A 16686-nucleotide genomic window follows, 5' to 3' on the forward strand; every position below is an offset into this window, starting at 1 on the left:
CCTTTTATATATTATTTTGAACATTACGAAACATAGAAGTTTTCTTGGCAAAATTATTAAAAAAAAACAAAAAAAACATGAAGTGGCTACAATTATCATAAATTAACTTCAAAATATGAGAAGAACATATTCTTCGATATTTTTAAATAGGTTTCTCTTCTAATAATGAGTCAAACTTTTCAAGAAATGTTGGTCACACAATGCAATGTTACTAACGTACACAGTATCCACTATTTATACTTCTAATCTTATTATATCTACCCCCACTCCGTCCTACCCTACTATAATTATCATATATACATTAATTTTCATCCCTTTTGGTAATATTTTGGGCAGGTTTAGTTTGGATACCGTGTACTTCATGTACTTTAAATAAATTGTCTTTTATATGATGGTTTCATATTCATTGAACTTAATCTATATATTTGACTTGTACATATTTCAATTTTTAAAATGGTGACCTGTAGTTGTTTTCATCCTTATCATTTGGTCTTTGGTTGATATTTATTTCATCAGTATGGTCTTTGGCGGATAGCTATCTTTTCTAACAATTGATTTCTAGACAATTTGCTTCACATTGCAAACATCGTCAGCATAAAGAAAACATTTAATCCATTTTGTTTTATATTCTAAGTTCAAACGATTTAACCAATGATTGTGACTTTCAACTGTCAATATAACTTAGAACAGAAAGGAAACGAACTTTAGGCTGATCAATATTGAATTTCATTAAAAATTGAAATAACACAGTTCTTGATTTATCTTCAGCAGGAACGCTTATAAATTGACCGCAAAGGATATATTAAGGATGTTCGCTCTTATTGTTTTTGATTTTTTGCCAGATATTCGGAATCCTATGGTTTTATTCATGTAGTGCCATTAAAATTTTCCCCGCTAACCGCTACTTTTCTTTTCATAATTTTATTACATATAGTTTAAAAAGCCATATTTGAAAATCTTATAAAATCCTTGTTATTTTTTCACTATTTTTGAAAGACAAAAGGTGCCATTGTTAAATGAATGAAAAATCTAGAGAGAATCATTTCCCGCCAAATTTTCAATGGCTTATATCTCGAAAACAAGCACACGGACCTCTCATTTTTTCTGCTTTTTAAGTTCATTTATTTACATACTATCAATTTATAACAGTCTTTTAAAATGCTTGTTATTTTGAAACAGAGTAGCGAACATCCTTAAGACTTGAATACTTGATGAGCAATATAACCAATAAGAACCTTCAAACAATAGCCAAATCAAAATAAGGTCACCTTTATCTGAGGGTGTTGGATCACCCTATTTTCTTAACGATTAAAATGTGTTAAAGGAACATTCACATGATCAAAGGGAATAAAAAAATTCTGTAAGTTAAAGAATCAAAGATATAAGATTCTTGTACCACTTTATACCAGAAGCATGATGGGATGAAAAATTTTGTATGTCCGCCTTATTTAAATAGCCACATAACTTCTGTCGATGCAGTATGATAGTTATTATTTACCTGTAGTAGAAAAATAACAGAAAAAGACACTATTTACATAAATATTTATTTTACCAACTTATCTCATTCACCTATGTAATATCCAGACATATGAGAAAAGTGATGACCAGCCATATTCTGCGTTGCAGAGGCCCCATGTATCAGATACACGCTGTCGCCTTTTTTTAGCTCCAAGACCGGATTTGCAGTTTCAGCCCCACCGTGAATTTTTGCCCCATGCAAAGACATTATCAATTTTCCATTTTTTGCCACAACCATATTCAAATCGGATCCACCATTTGACATTATTGTGAATGAAAACTGATAGAGACCGGACTTTGGAGCAGTGAATTTTCCTGTTTTAGGATCATAACCATCTCCACGATTCAAAATTACGTTATCGAACTTAGGAATAAACTGTCCGCTCACCGTTAGGGGGTGAGTATTAAGAGTTACTGTAAAGGCAGGTCTATTGTTTCCACCTGTAAGAGTCAACGATGTAAAGAAATATAGACAAACCTAAATGAGATGGAGGAATGTTTTCTTTTAATTTTCATATGATTTTTGTAGATAAATGCAACATTATAAGCAGATAAATACATTTAGTCCCGCTATCGCTATATGTTTGTCCTTTTTAGTTTATATTTTGGCCTTGGGTATCACTGAAGAGACACTTAATGTCGAAATGCGCATCCGATGCAGTAAAATTGGTACCGTTATGTTATTTATGGTAAAAAATTCCTGAAAATTTACGACAGGTGTTTGAATCAATCTTAAATTTAATTTAATATATCAAATTTACGTTTTGATGTTTATTATTATGAACATTATAGAACTTTAAATAAAACAATATTGGAAGCTTTTGCGGTTCTACATTGTACCAGATTATCCAACAAAAATTAAAAACATTACCAGAAGCATCAGGATGAAAATATTGAAGTTACTCTTTCTTTAAATAGCCAGTAAAATTATATCGATGCAAATATGATAATTATTATTTGTCTGTAGTTGAAAAATAATAGAAAAAGACAATAACAACATTATTATTTATTTGAATTATTGAACCAAAAACCACTTTTCTCATTCGCCTATGTAATATCCAGACATATGAGAAAAGTGATGACCAGCCATGTTCTGCGTTGTAGAGGACCCATGTATCAAGATACACGCGGTCGCCTTCTTTTACCTCCAAGACCGGATTTGCAGTTTCAGTCCCACCCTGATTTTTTGCCCCATACAAAAACATTATCAATTTTCCATTTTTGCCACAGCCATATTCAATTCGGACCGATCGTTAGACATAATTATAAATGGAAACTGATAGAGGTCGAAATTGGGAGCAGTGAACTTTCCTGTTTTAGGATCACAACCATCTCCACGATTCAAAATTACGCTTACTTATCGAACTTAAGAATTAACTGTCCGCTCACCGTCAGGGGTGAGTAATAAAAGTTGCTGTAACAGCGAGTCTAATGTTTCCACCTGTAGGAGTCAACGATGTATAGAAATACACAAAAACCTAAATGAGTTGGAAGGAGCAATGTTTTCTCAAAATTTGCATATGGTTTTTGTAGGTAAAAGCAATATTATGACAAGATAAATACTTTAAGTCCGGCTTTGGCTATATGTTTGTCCTCTTTAGTTTATATTTTGGCCTTGAGCATCACTGAAGAGACATCGATTGTCGAAATGCGCATCTGGTGCATTAAAATTGGTACCGTTAATGTCATTAATGGTAAAAAATACATGAAAATTAATAACAGGTGTTTGAAATAAAAAATTAAATGCAAAATATGAAATTTACGTTTTGATGTTTATTATTTTTAATACTATATCATTCTAAAGTGAACTATATTGGAAACCTTTTCGAAACTACATTGCACCAAATCATCCAACACACATTTAAAACATTACCTGGAATGGTGGATCCAGACTTTATGGCCACGATAATATCCAATAAGTTGTCAAAGATCTTGTTTTCTAAGAGCAAAATAATGTTCATCAATACACTATATATATATATATTTATTTAAAATAATATGTTATTAATTATACATACAATGTACATGATTGTGAAGACCTAAATATTATACAATTGCTGATAACCTGCATTTTTTGGTTTGACGAAACTCATTTATGCATTTGTTTTTCCTATTGTTTATACACATGCCCTTAGTTTCTGATACCGTCTTGTTCTTATACATACATTATGTAAATAGTTTTTCATTTAAGTAGTTTCGATGGTCTTGACATGTTTATTGTCTAAACAACTTGCATATGTGGTACATGTATGAGGAAAAGCATTTAACTCAACAAATGCATTGACATAAAATAAAATAAGTAAATTATTAGATTGATTTTATTTAAGGCCTTAAAGATAAAACAAATATCCTGCGTAATACCGTGTCATCCTGAATATGCATTAACTCTCAGCTAGTATAATACTTACCAAGGCGCAGACATGAACCTCCTGCTTTCACCTCGGAATACATCACCAATGTACCAATCAGGGTTAAACGCAACAGACAGTTCATAGCTATTGTATTGTTGCAACCACTTCAGACGTGTTTGATGATCATGGTCTAATTTGAAACTGTATTATTTAATTGATAAATTGCATGACGGCATCGGGAATGTTTGCCATGTAAACAGAAGGTGACATTTGATTACATGTTATCTGATCTCCCTGTAATTCAGATTTGGGTTGTTGTCAAACGTCAACATCATCCTATGTATGTTATGTATGACAAAAGGTATTGGCAAGACATAGATGAATAGGTTGTCTTGAGGTTTATAAATTGATTCTGTTTTAGAAATATAAATTACGCAAAGTATAATGAAGCTTTTTTGGCTACCAAAATTCGAACATTAAAACCATCAATAGTTGACAGGGGTATAGTCATATGGTCATCTATGGAATCAATCCATCCGGTACTAAAACTCTTGATTAAAAAGGGTGCCCATTGAGGAACCCCTCAAAAATTCTCTGAGTTTCGGCCCTTTTAAAATACACTAATTTGCCAGTGGCGGTCCACATTCCTTTGTCCCTTTCGACGAACATTTTTGTTTACCTAATTCACCAATTGTTTATTTATTCACGTCCAAAATATGCATGAAATATTTATCACTGAATGTTAAATCAGCAACAATCAATCAATCGAAAAATTAAAATTCTTATTATTAAAACTATACATGACATTAGTTTATCAGTATATATTTTATTGTTTTTTCTTTTCTATATTCTATATGACTTCAAACTTTTTATAGTTAAGAACAAATAGCATATGCACAAATATAAAATAGCCTTATTTTTGAAATCTTGTACAAATATTTAGATTTTAGCAACAGTTTAACCAAATACTTTAAGATGTCTTACTCGAAGTATTTATGAAAGCAAAGTATACATTTGTCATGTTTGTGTAAAACTGTTTGTATTTGATTTTCTGAAATCTCTTCGTAATTTGGCAATTTTAGGTCATTTGTGACATGTGTATGAGTTCATACGGACATGCCAACTCTGACATTTCTTTCTACCGTGATCAGATTTGAACATTTTCATTTATCAATAATATAAACCTTAATATTATTTGGAAATCAGAATTTTAATATACTTGCAAATATAAGGCATAGGTATTCTCGAAATACACAGGCAATGTTATACATTTTTGAGAAGCTTAATATACTCTCAAAATTTTAAATATGTAAATGTCATGAGGAAAACATTGCTTGAATTTACACATACACTGTCAATAATTTTATTTAAAATACACAACCCAAAAAACACTGCAAAACTTTCCCGCCATTTCACAAATTGAAAAAGAGAGGCGAAAGATACCAAAGGGACACCAAACTCATAAGTCGAAAATAAACAGACAACACCATGGCATAAAAACAAAAAGACCAAATGAATAACAACAGTACACAAAACACACCATAGAAAACTAAAGACTGATAAACACGAACCCTACCAAACAACGAGGGTGATCTAAAGTGCTCCGGATGGGTAAGCTGATCCTACTTTACCTGTGGCACCCGTCGTGTTGCTCAATTAAGTACAAAGCTATTTTAACAGCAAATTGTGTACCAAAATTCAATAGCTTATACACGGACAAATATCTGAACACTCAATAGACTAAACTAAACAATGCTAAAAACTTAAACTTTCGGTCGATTTATTTTTTTTAGAAATCGCTTTTAATTTTTTTAAAAACCGATTTTTGTAAACATATGCTCGTGAATGGTCAGCAGATTGTCGATGTTTTGTACATTTGGACTCGTTTAACTTTATGTGTATTTAAGAAGGGAAAACTTATGTTACGCTATGGAGATTAAAATAGACATTAGAGCAGTAGTTTGTTTTCGACATTGATAATTTTCGAATATGAACTTAAATTTTTCTTTTGTTTTCAAAAATATGTACCACCCCTTGTATAGTACAACACTGAGTAATAACAGAGATATTCGATGTCATTATTTTCACTGTCATTCATACAAATAATGAAAAATGTCTGTTCTGATGGAACTTTCAGAAGAAGAAAATGGGTGTGTTCAAAGTACAAAGTTTTAGTGTTTTTAAATGAAATGTTACCCATACATGTCCCCAATGATTTTCATTTCAGCTTACTTTATATAGTATACATTATGTAAGATTTTTTTAGGTTAATTGGTATAAGCTTGCTGGTTGATCTAGTTTTTTGAATTTTTGTCAAGATAACCAGAATACTCTGGTTTTATAAGTGTAGTGCCATTAAACATTTTGCTTGCTAACCCCTACTTTTATTTCCATAATTTTATGACATGTAGTTTAATATGCCATTTTTTAAAATCTTATTTTCTTATGTCATTTTGTCATAGCTTTTCAAAGAAAAAAGGTGCCAATGTTAAATGAATGAAAAATCTAGAGAGAATCATTTCCTGTCAAGTTAACAGTGGGGTTATGTCTCAACAAGAACTGATTCTGATTTTATAGTTGTTATTTAATATATACTGTCAATTTACAACAGTCTTTTAAAAAGCTTGTTTTTTTAAAACCGAGCCGCGAACATCCTTGAGTTTTTTTGCAAGTCTGTAATGGTGCTATAAAAGAAGATAACAAAGTGTAAAACAAATTTGCCAGTTTCACTTCTAATGCCTAATATGTATTCATATAAGTTTTTACTTTTAACAATAACTGAGATAAAAATCACTTAACCTGACCCAAAAATATAGAGCTTTGATTCAGAGTTACCTGCAGATTCAATGAGAGCTTGAGTTTACAGTGAAAAGGATGCTGGAGCAAAGAAGGTGAAATCTAAAAAGTAGTTTTTTGGCTCACTTTGATTAAAATGCCATGTGAGAGGGTCTGGATGAGGGTCCTTAATTCTGTATTCGTTATATATTCCGGGTATGTTACTTTTACCTTTTAAAATAGTACTTATTCTGTTTGATTTTCATGAAAATGACTCTATAACATTTTTTTTTTGGAATTAGAGGATTTCTTTATTCTGTACATTATTCATTGCTGTAGTCAGTATACTATTACCTAATTCCTGAATTTCACACATGAATTCTTTATACTTTTGCACTCCATTATTTGCGTTTATATTTTTATTCTTTGGCTCATGTTTCTCTATTCATTATCTATTTTTGGCATTATTCTCTATTCTGTAAACCCCATCCGGACCCCCATCTGAGACTTTTGTCACCAGCAAGCACCTGTCATTTACTTTTTGTTTATCATAGTAAGCTTTTTAGGGAAGGCACTTTTAATTTCAACTTTGGTGGGTGTTTTCTAACAGTGAAAATGTAAGACAGACGTTTTTAAATTCTGGATGACAATACAAGGATCTCTTTCTATACGATGATGAAATGGTTAGCTGTTTAAAGTCCAGCGTCAAATTGAATGCATAGTCAGGAAGAGCTAATGTAATGTGAATATTAACCGTTTTCTACTACAGACAGACACGCTGAACCAAAATTTTAACGTGCTAGTTCACAAGGTAACAGTCAGCATGAAGACATGTCAACCTACCAGGAAACATTAGCAGGACAACAATCCGACCAGTCTTTTCGCTTACTGCTTAATGCCACGTGCTTAGCGGAAAAGCAGCAAATATCAATGTTAGTCTTTGGTACGACCTAACAGGGGTTTAAGCTCACGTTCTCCCGCACTGGAGGCAAAAACACTACCACGAAACCACCAAGGGGGTAGGTATACACAGATGTGTAACTGAAATTGGTCAATTTTTTATACATGTTGGTGTAATACCACCAAATCATAGTACGTCACATCCGGTTGCATTCGAAAAAGGGTCGAAAAAATATTCCCTTGAATTTGACAGTTTTTTTGAAAAGTGCAAATTTAACAAAGACAAATAGGGGGAAATCAGTGGTGGTATAACACCTGTATGTCAAATTTATCAATGGGTTGCAATTGCAACTGTTGCCAAGCATTTCTATCCTGTTTTAAACCGAATCTGAAGCATCTATTAAAGTGATTAAAATTTATTGTCAATACATCAGACATAAATTTGTCAAAAGTAAAATTAAAAAAACAATACCATACTTCAAGGAAATTTCAAAACGGGAAGTCTCTTACGAAAAGGCAAAATCAAAAGCTCATACACATCAAACGAATAGATTACAACTGTCATTTTCCTGACTGCGTACAAACCTTTCCTTATGTAGAAAATAGTGGATTACCCCTGGTTTTATAGCTAGCTAAACTTTTCAATTGTATGAAAGTCGCATAGAATTCGATTATATTGACAACAATGTGTGAGCAAAACAAACAGACCTAATAGGTAGCAATTTCAAAAATTGGGGTACAGCAGTCAACATTGTGTTATAATCTCAATCACTATAAACAAACAACTATGTCAATAAAGAAAAACAAATTGGCATAAAGACACTATATAGACAAAGCAAATAATCAAAAAGGAAAGACAGAATACAGAAATTGACCATAGCACAGAAACACAATGGCGGGATGTATAAATACCGAGCCACGCGGAAAGGATATTACCAAAAAAGGACTAAACAGTAATATTAAAAATATACAGACCCCCAAAAAAAACCACTATACCACCTAATTAAGATGACAAACAACGCAGGGAGGTTTGAAAATGCTTGATTCGAGTGTGTTTATTACAGCACTGTAAAAATCAACATGGATTAGAAGGACTTTGCAGATAGATAGTAAATGGAAAAACATTTTCGTTTCAAATATAGATAAGAAAAAGTTCAAAACGGAAACTCCCTTACTAAATGGCAAAATCAAAAGCCAAAACACATTAAACGGATGGAAAACAAGTGTGATTTTCCTGACTTGGTACAGGCATGTCCTTATGTAGAAAATGGTTTTGTATCTAGCTAAACCTTTCACTTGTATGAAAGTCGCATAGAATTCCATTATATTGATAACAATGTGTGAGCAAAACGAACAGACCTCAAAGGTGAAATTTCAAAAATTGGGATACGCGAAAAGGATATTACCAAAAAAAAAGGACTAAACAATAAAGGTTAAAAATATACAAAGATAAATAAAAAGAACACTATAACGCGCAATTAAAATAATATACAACGGAGGGAGGTTTGAATATGCTTGATTTGAATATGTTTATTACAGCACTTAAATCAACATGGATTAGAAAGCTTTTGCAGAGAGATAGTAAATGGCAAAATATTTTCATGTCATATATAGATAAAAAAAAGTTGTTCATTTGTAGTGTTGATTATATTAGACAACTTTATATAACAGTAAAAAACTATTTATGGAAAGATGTGCTCAGATCCTGGGAAATGATTATTCAAAAAGAGAGAAACTCCACTTATGATTATTTTTTATCAAATCCACTGTGGCTTAATAATAGCATTAAGATTGGCCTTAAATCCGTATTTTATCAAGAATGGTTCAGAAGTGGTATAATTTTTGTAAAAGATCTAATATACCAAAATGGATCTTATATTTCATTTGACCAATTTAAGCAAAACTATATCATTAACACGGATTTTCTTAAATTTAACAGTGTCATTACGAAATGGCAGTGAAAGAGGCATCAAAGTTTTTCCCTTAAGGATCTTACAAATTATTGTATACCATCATCTCTACAAGTATTTTCTAAACACTGTAAAGGATGAAAAATTAGGTATTCTGTACTGATTAGAAATAATGTTATTCCCACTTGACAGTTAACGTGGTTAAATTTTTAGGTGAACAGAATTTGAACTGGAAAAATATTTTCAGAATACCTTTTGAAGTTACTAAAAATAGTAAGTTACAGTGGTTGCAATACAGGATTAACCATTGCATTATTGCAACAAATCAGTATCTAGTTAAAATAAAACTTACTGATGTACAGTTTGTAAAACAGAAAACGAGTCTATAGAAGATCTCTTTTGGGATTGCTTTACCGTACAAAATTTTCTACGGGATATTATGAACTTTATTCTTTTCGATAGAATAAGTCTCCCAATGAATAAATTTAAATTTAACTTTCTTTTTGGAGACTTATCAAAGATATTCCCCAAAAACCCATACAACATGATTTGTTTATATAAAACAATATATGTATAATTCTAGAAGTTTAAAAAGAATCCCTCATTGCAAGCAGTTAAAATAAAGCTGAAAGATATGTATAAGTCAGAGAGTATGATAGCTGTAAAAAATGAAAAAAAAATAAAAAATAACTGAATTTGACAATGTATGGAAAGTTTTTAAAAACCTGTTATTTAATACATACTAATGACTATTTTGTTATTTTACTTATGACTATTAACCAATAATTTATTTTAGAGAATATATTATTGTCATGTTATGTTCTTGATCTGTGTTGCTGGTTGTTACAAAAGAAATATGTATAGTTATGTTTGTATACATTATTCATAATGAATATATTACATATATAAAAAAATATAAATAGGGATGTAACTGGATAATTACTTTTTTTTTTCTTCTTCTTTTTCATTTCCCCCTCCTATACTATCTGTTTATTATTGATATTTATTTATTTATTTTCATATTTTATGAACTTTTTTCTTTTGATCTGTTCTATAGAAAAAGTCAAATATTTCCAATTATAATGTATTATAATATATCTTACATGTTTTATATTGTACGTATGTCATGTATATGCTTTAATTGTTGGAAATGAAAAAAAAAAAATAAACAACGTCAGTACCTATAATCTATACTTCAAGACCATCATGTATTATTTGAGTATTTGAGTCAAGAGAATGTATTTTTCAATATTCAAAAAATATAAAAAGACTGGGATACTAGATGTCTCAGCTGCTCGACTCTACCATAAAAGGATTGAATTGACTCCTTGGGCAATTTACGTTTAATATCTTTGTTATTATTAGCTAATCAAAACCTCGTTTTTACACAAGAATTTGATTAAATAGCTTATAAACTTATCTTTTCAAAAGGGCATTTTATGAACCACATTTACATAAAGTACATGTTAAAATAGTAAATTGATGAGATTATCTACCTTAAAAAAATATTTTATTTGCAGATGGTTTCTTTATTACCTGGTAGCAATGTTACTTGCCAGTCCTGTTAAAGGCTATCATATTTAGTGGGGCAACAAGACGATCAGAAATGGCCAGTAAACTTACGAGAGCCTTTTATACAAAATATAAGATGCGGCGTACAAAGCTCCTTTCAAAGTTGAGAGTCGCTGAGCAGATTATAACTGTTGTAACAGGCAAGATATTTCAATTGCTGGTTTCATGGTAACTACCTCTGGCATAAATGGTAAAACATGTGACTATAGTAATGCAGATAATGGGTCCCCCGTCGGAGTCAAACTGAAAAACTTTATTTGCACTTATGCTTCTTCCCCTGATCATGCCGCATTATATGTGGAAAACGCCGTTGAAAATGGTCGGATCAATCTTACAATTATTTGTCAGAGTCTCTAAGTGGAGTGCCATGTCTTATTGGGAAGAGTTATTGAAGTGTGTCAGCACTATACAAATGTAAATAAAATGATAGTATTTGCAGACATACACAAAAGATTCCATTTTATACACAATTAGGCTTGTTTCCACATTGATATAGCTGAAACACTCAAAGTTTGTATTTTTTCACTCACTGACACACTCAATTTGTAGTAGGGACAGCCTCGAGTTTCATATGACATTCAAGGAAGAGGTTTTCTTTTTTTTTTAACATTCTGTATTTTATTGATACATTTGTTAATGAACTCATTCAGTCATCATCACACTTTAACACTGACAGCATCAATCGCAGGCGAGAAACAAGGTTCTACGGAACCCTTTGCGATTTGTTTTATACTAACAGAGTGTATCATCATAGAAGTGAAAGGCATATTTCAAATTTTCTGGTTGATTAATGATTTAATGTATTTGTTTTGTTACAAGATTATAATATATGGCTGTTGATTGAAGCTGCAGGAAACTTGCCTACCAACAGTAGTACATTCTGTTTAATAGGATAACCCTGAAGTATATTTCTCTTTTTTTTCACAGAAAGTTATTTCTTATTCTTTTCGATTTCACAAAGTTATTGTCTTCATTGAAAAAACTTGAGATTAACATTGTAATTAAAATTGATGAACATTTGATCAGGTTTTTTTTATTTGAATACATATAATTTCTAAACGTTTCAATTGATATTTGTTTTTTTCTTTTTTTTTTTGTCCGTTGTCTACGTCTGAAATAAGATACGTTGAAGTCAACAACGCCAGAGAAAATAAGAAAGGCATTGTTCAATGCATGGACTATGATAAAAGATATTATTTGAAGTCACATTGTTGTAAAGTGGTTAAAGTAAATAAGGTACGTTAAAGGAATTATTTGTACCCGTTTAGTTAAAAAAAAAAAAAACTGGTTCTATGGTTAGAGGTCAGAATTTTTAAATGCATTATGAACTTGGCTTTGAAACATGTTTCTTCGTTCATAGTTTATTTAAATTTAAATCAGCAAAGATAACACTAAAATTCTGACTATCATTTGGCTATATTAATTGAAATTGTTAAAAAGATGTTGCATAACAAGCTTTCCTCCAATTCTAGTAAAACAAATCAGTAAAGGTATTAATACAGTATATAAATATTAAAAAAATTAGCTACATAATCATACATAGATACATTTGTACATCAAAAATTTGAAAACAAATTGTTTTATCTGTATCTAAATGGACACTGTACTGGTACTGGCCCAAGACCACAATTAATGATCCCGCTTTTCGTTGTCCACGAATATAGTTCCTTTTAATTAGAGTGTATTTTTTCTTAATTTTTTTTCTTTCCCTTCCTCACTCATTTCTTAGTTTTTTTTTGGGTGGAAATAAAAGAAGTGAGGTGAAATAATCTTTTGGATGTTGTATTTTAACTGATTTCGATATGGAAAGAGTGATTAGGCCAGGTGCAAAAAGGTGATATTTACAGTTTTCGGAACATCTCTTGACTTGTCCATAGGGGTATGGATGTGTATTGGCTAAATTTGTAAGAGTCATTGGTTCAATCTTTCTGAATTTTGGATATATTTTTGGACTAGTACTATACATTATACACACAAAAGATTTGACAAAAATGCAAGGTGTAATTTTTTTAATGAAACAAAACGTTATAAAGAACTAATTTAATTGTGGTCTGTGGCCTACTTCTTCCTTCAGTTTTTATTGACATCTTTCAAGGTATAAAGAAAAGCTTTTGATCCGTAAACATGTGACACCAATGTTTAAGAATGAAATAATGTAATAAATTGTAAAATTAACATTTGTGTTTGTTTGCTGAACTTTTATTCCCTGGAAGTTCAGTAACTAATCACAGGGGTATCCAGACTAACGCTGTAATCTGGATAAAATGTTAAACAGCAGTTGTGCAATAAAGGTTTGTTTAATTTATATAAAAAAAAATAATCTTAATATTGGCTGAATACATTCTTACAACAATGAACTATTGTGATTTTTGTCCAAAATCAAGTAAAAATTCAGACACTGGTATGGAACGCCACAGCTGTCTTATGTGGAACACTGATATTACTTTATGTTGTTTTATTATTACTTGATGATATTTTGTCTTTACTTAATATGGTTTTGACATTACGTAATGATGTTTTGATATAACTCAATATGGAATAGTCATTACTTAATGATATTTCGATATTACACGATATGGTTTCGTATTGACTTGATATAGTTTTGTCATTACTCAATATGGTTTTGTCATAACTCGATGTGGTTTCACCATTATTATAGTTTTGTCATTACTCAATATGGTTGTGTCATTAATCAATGTGGTTTTAACATTACTTGATGTGAATGTGACTTAACGTTATGTAGTTGTTTCATTACATGATGTGGTTTTGTTATTTTGTAATGATGATTTGCCTATTCTTTATATGATTTTAACATTACGTAATGATGTTTCAAAATTTGACAATTTTACACTACATGATGTGTTTGTTTCATTATTTGATGTGGTCCTGTCATTCTTTGATGTGGTTATCCCATTACTTGATGAGGTAAAATCACGTGACCAATTCGGAAAAACCTGTTCTATATTTAAATAGATTTCCATGTTGTATGTGCCTTGGATGAGTGTGGCCATCCATCGAATTAGAGTTCGGGTTACTGTTTGAGTTAATCTTTGAGTTAGTCTTCGATTTCGAATTCAAGTCATTATTAGAATTAAAGTTTTAGTTAGCATTGAGTTTCGAGTTGGACTTCGAGTTTGAGTCACATTTAAAGGTAGAGTTTTAGTTACAACATTAAATTTGAGTCACTTTTTGAGGTAGAGTTTGAGTAAGATTCGAATTTAAGTCTCATTTAGATTAATTAAGATTATGAGTTGAAATTCGAGCTATCTTATATGAGTTCGTAATTAAATTTTCTATCGCGTAACAAGGACTTTTGCTCGGGCTTCCGAAAAGAGGGCTCCGGGGTATGCGTACAAAAGATAAACAATGTTACAGTATACAAAACGCAACATAGAAGTTGAAATAAAGCTAGATGTGGTGTGATTGACAATGGGACAACTATCCAACAGAGTTTAAATGCAGTGGATGTAAGAAATCATATATAGGCAACCGTACAGCCTTCAACACACCGTATAGTCAGCTACAAAAGGCCACCATGCACCATGTGAAAAAATTCAAACGAAAAAACAAATGGTCTTATTTATAATTAAACAATTTACACAAAAATATGACACACATTTATACAACGACAACAATTAAACTTCATGCTCCTGACTTGGGGCAGGTACATAAAGAAAGTGCACGTGGCGGAGTTTAACATGTATGTGAGCGCTAAATCCTAACCTTACATCGGACTGTTACAGTTGTGTAACAGCACAACACGAGAAAAAAATGTAAACTAGACAAAGTGATGCCCCTGCACTCAACTCATTTAACCGCTTAAACCCTAAAAATGACAAAAAAAAGTTCAATTATCTCCCAAAAGAGCAAAAGATAATAAAAATAAAAACCCTGACCACATGCACATCTTCAATATATGTACAAACAGCCAGCAGAGTGAAAACTTCCTAGCATTCAAACTGTAGGAGGAGTTATCTGGAAACGCTCTTCTTATGCAAGTAAATTTCCCCAAAAGTTACAAAGTTCAACTATCTCCCAAACAAGCAAATATTAATAAACATTAAACCCTGACCACATGCACACCTTCAATATATGTACAAACAGACAGTAAAGAGAAAACTTCCTAGGATTCAAACTGTAGGAGGAGTTATGCGGAATAACTATATACCCATAATGGGACGAACAGACGGACGGACGGACGGACGGACGAACAGGGGTAAAACAATATGCCCCCCAACTTTCAGTTGCGGTGGCATACAAAACAGTTTCATTTGGCTGATTCAATAGATCGGTATGACTTGGTAATATAAATCCATCGGGTGATCTCGGATGCTCCAGAAAGGCACCCGTCGTGTTATTCGAGAAAGTACAAACCCAGTGATTTGGTTTTATTTGGTAGTTTACATTCAAGGAAAAGATGACGGTATTATGGTTACGACCACTGGAACATGTCCGTCGTCACATGTGAAACAGATATTCCAAAACGTTTATTTTTCAATTAGTGCGAGGTAGATCAGGGAATTCAATTGATTACAAATAAAAGATTGATATTCGTATAAGTTCAAATGATCATTTACGCTAAAAAAAAATTCGGAAAATTCTTATTTTATAGTATTGATGCTTTGTCGCTTAGTCCGAGCCCCCTCTCCCCCCGCTTCCCTGCAACTTTAGTGTGAGTTGATTTGAAGTGTTTCATTTGTTAACAATAAATTTCAAGTCTTTTGATTTGTGTCGAGCCTGCGGCATCAATGTAACGGCAGTGAGACACAACAAACCTATATTTCGTCGTCGATAGTGGCGTCGGCGTCTACATCTCCTTTTTTTTTTTAAATTTCTATTGAGTTTAACCTTTCATTATACATGTTACTAAACATGTATGCCATCATAATTTTGTACTTTTAGAATATCATACTGTATTTGTTTACCTCGACTATTGTACCTGTATTTATATTGTATGTTTCTCTGTAAACTTGTATTTAGTTTTTTAGAGAATAAAGTATCTATGTATCTATCTATAGATCGTTAGGTTTCTAGTTTTTTACATTTTTCATTTCGGGACCTTTTATAGCTTACTATAGGGTATGGGTTTTGCTCATTGTTGAAAACCATAAAGTTTTGTTTTAGTTAAATAAAACCGAATTAAACTGTTTTGACATGATAAATTTGTAAACCTCCATGAAGTGTTTTAAAACTTGTATAGGAGTTATTCCTCAATTTCAAGAAAAAGCATCTACAGAAAAACATTTATTTTTTAATTTTGTTTTTACCGATAAATGTATAGATAAATGTACAGACGATCAACATGACGCTTTTACACTTACAGCAGCAATATCAGGCGAGACACATGGTTCCGTGGATTATTTTACAAATTTATTACAAAAATACTGCTTCCGATTGAGAACTTAGGATAAAAACAACAGGACCAAGTGGTTTGGGGATATCCCAATTATGTCCGAAATACTGTAAACTTTTTAATACTTTTTTTCTTATCATTGTCTGCCGTTCCCCTTTTTCATACCAAATAACTCTGAACAACCCCTCGAACTTTAATTTGAACTTTAACTCAATGGATAGCGATACCCATCCAAAGCACATTAAACAAACGATATATTGAAATCTGTTTAAAAATAGAACATATTTTTTTCCGAATTGGTCACGTG

General features: G+C 31.6%; 1 pseudogene; it reads right to left on the bottom strand.

Annotated features, from left to right (window-relative positions):
• Positions 1–2557: 2557 nt before the first annotated feature.
• On the bottom strand, positions 2558–5967 carry LOC127724879 (uncharacterized; annotated as a pseudogene).
• Between the last annotated feature and the right edge of the window lie 10719 nt (positions 5968–16686).

The sequence above is a fragment of the Mytilus californianus genome, unplaced genomic scaffold, assembly GCF_021869535.1.
Source record: "Mytilus californianus isolate M0D057914Y unplaced genomic scaffold, xbMytCali1.0.p SCAF_14, whole genome shotgun sequence".
Taxonomy (NCBI): Eukaryota; Metazoa; Mollusca; class Bivalvia; order Mytilida; family Mytilidae; genus Mytilus; species Mytilus californianus.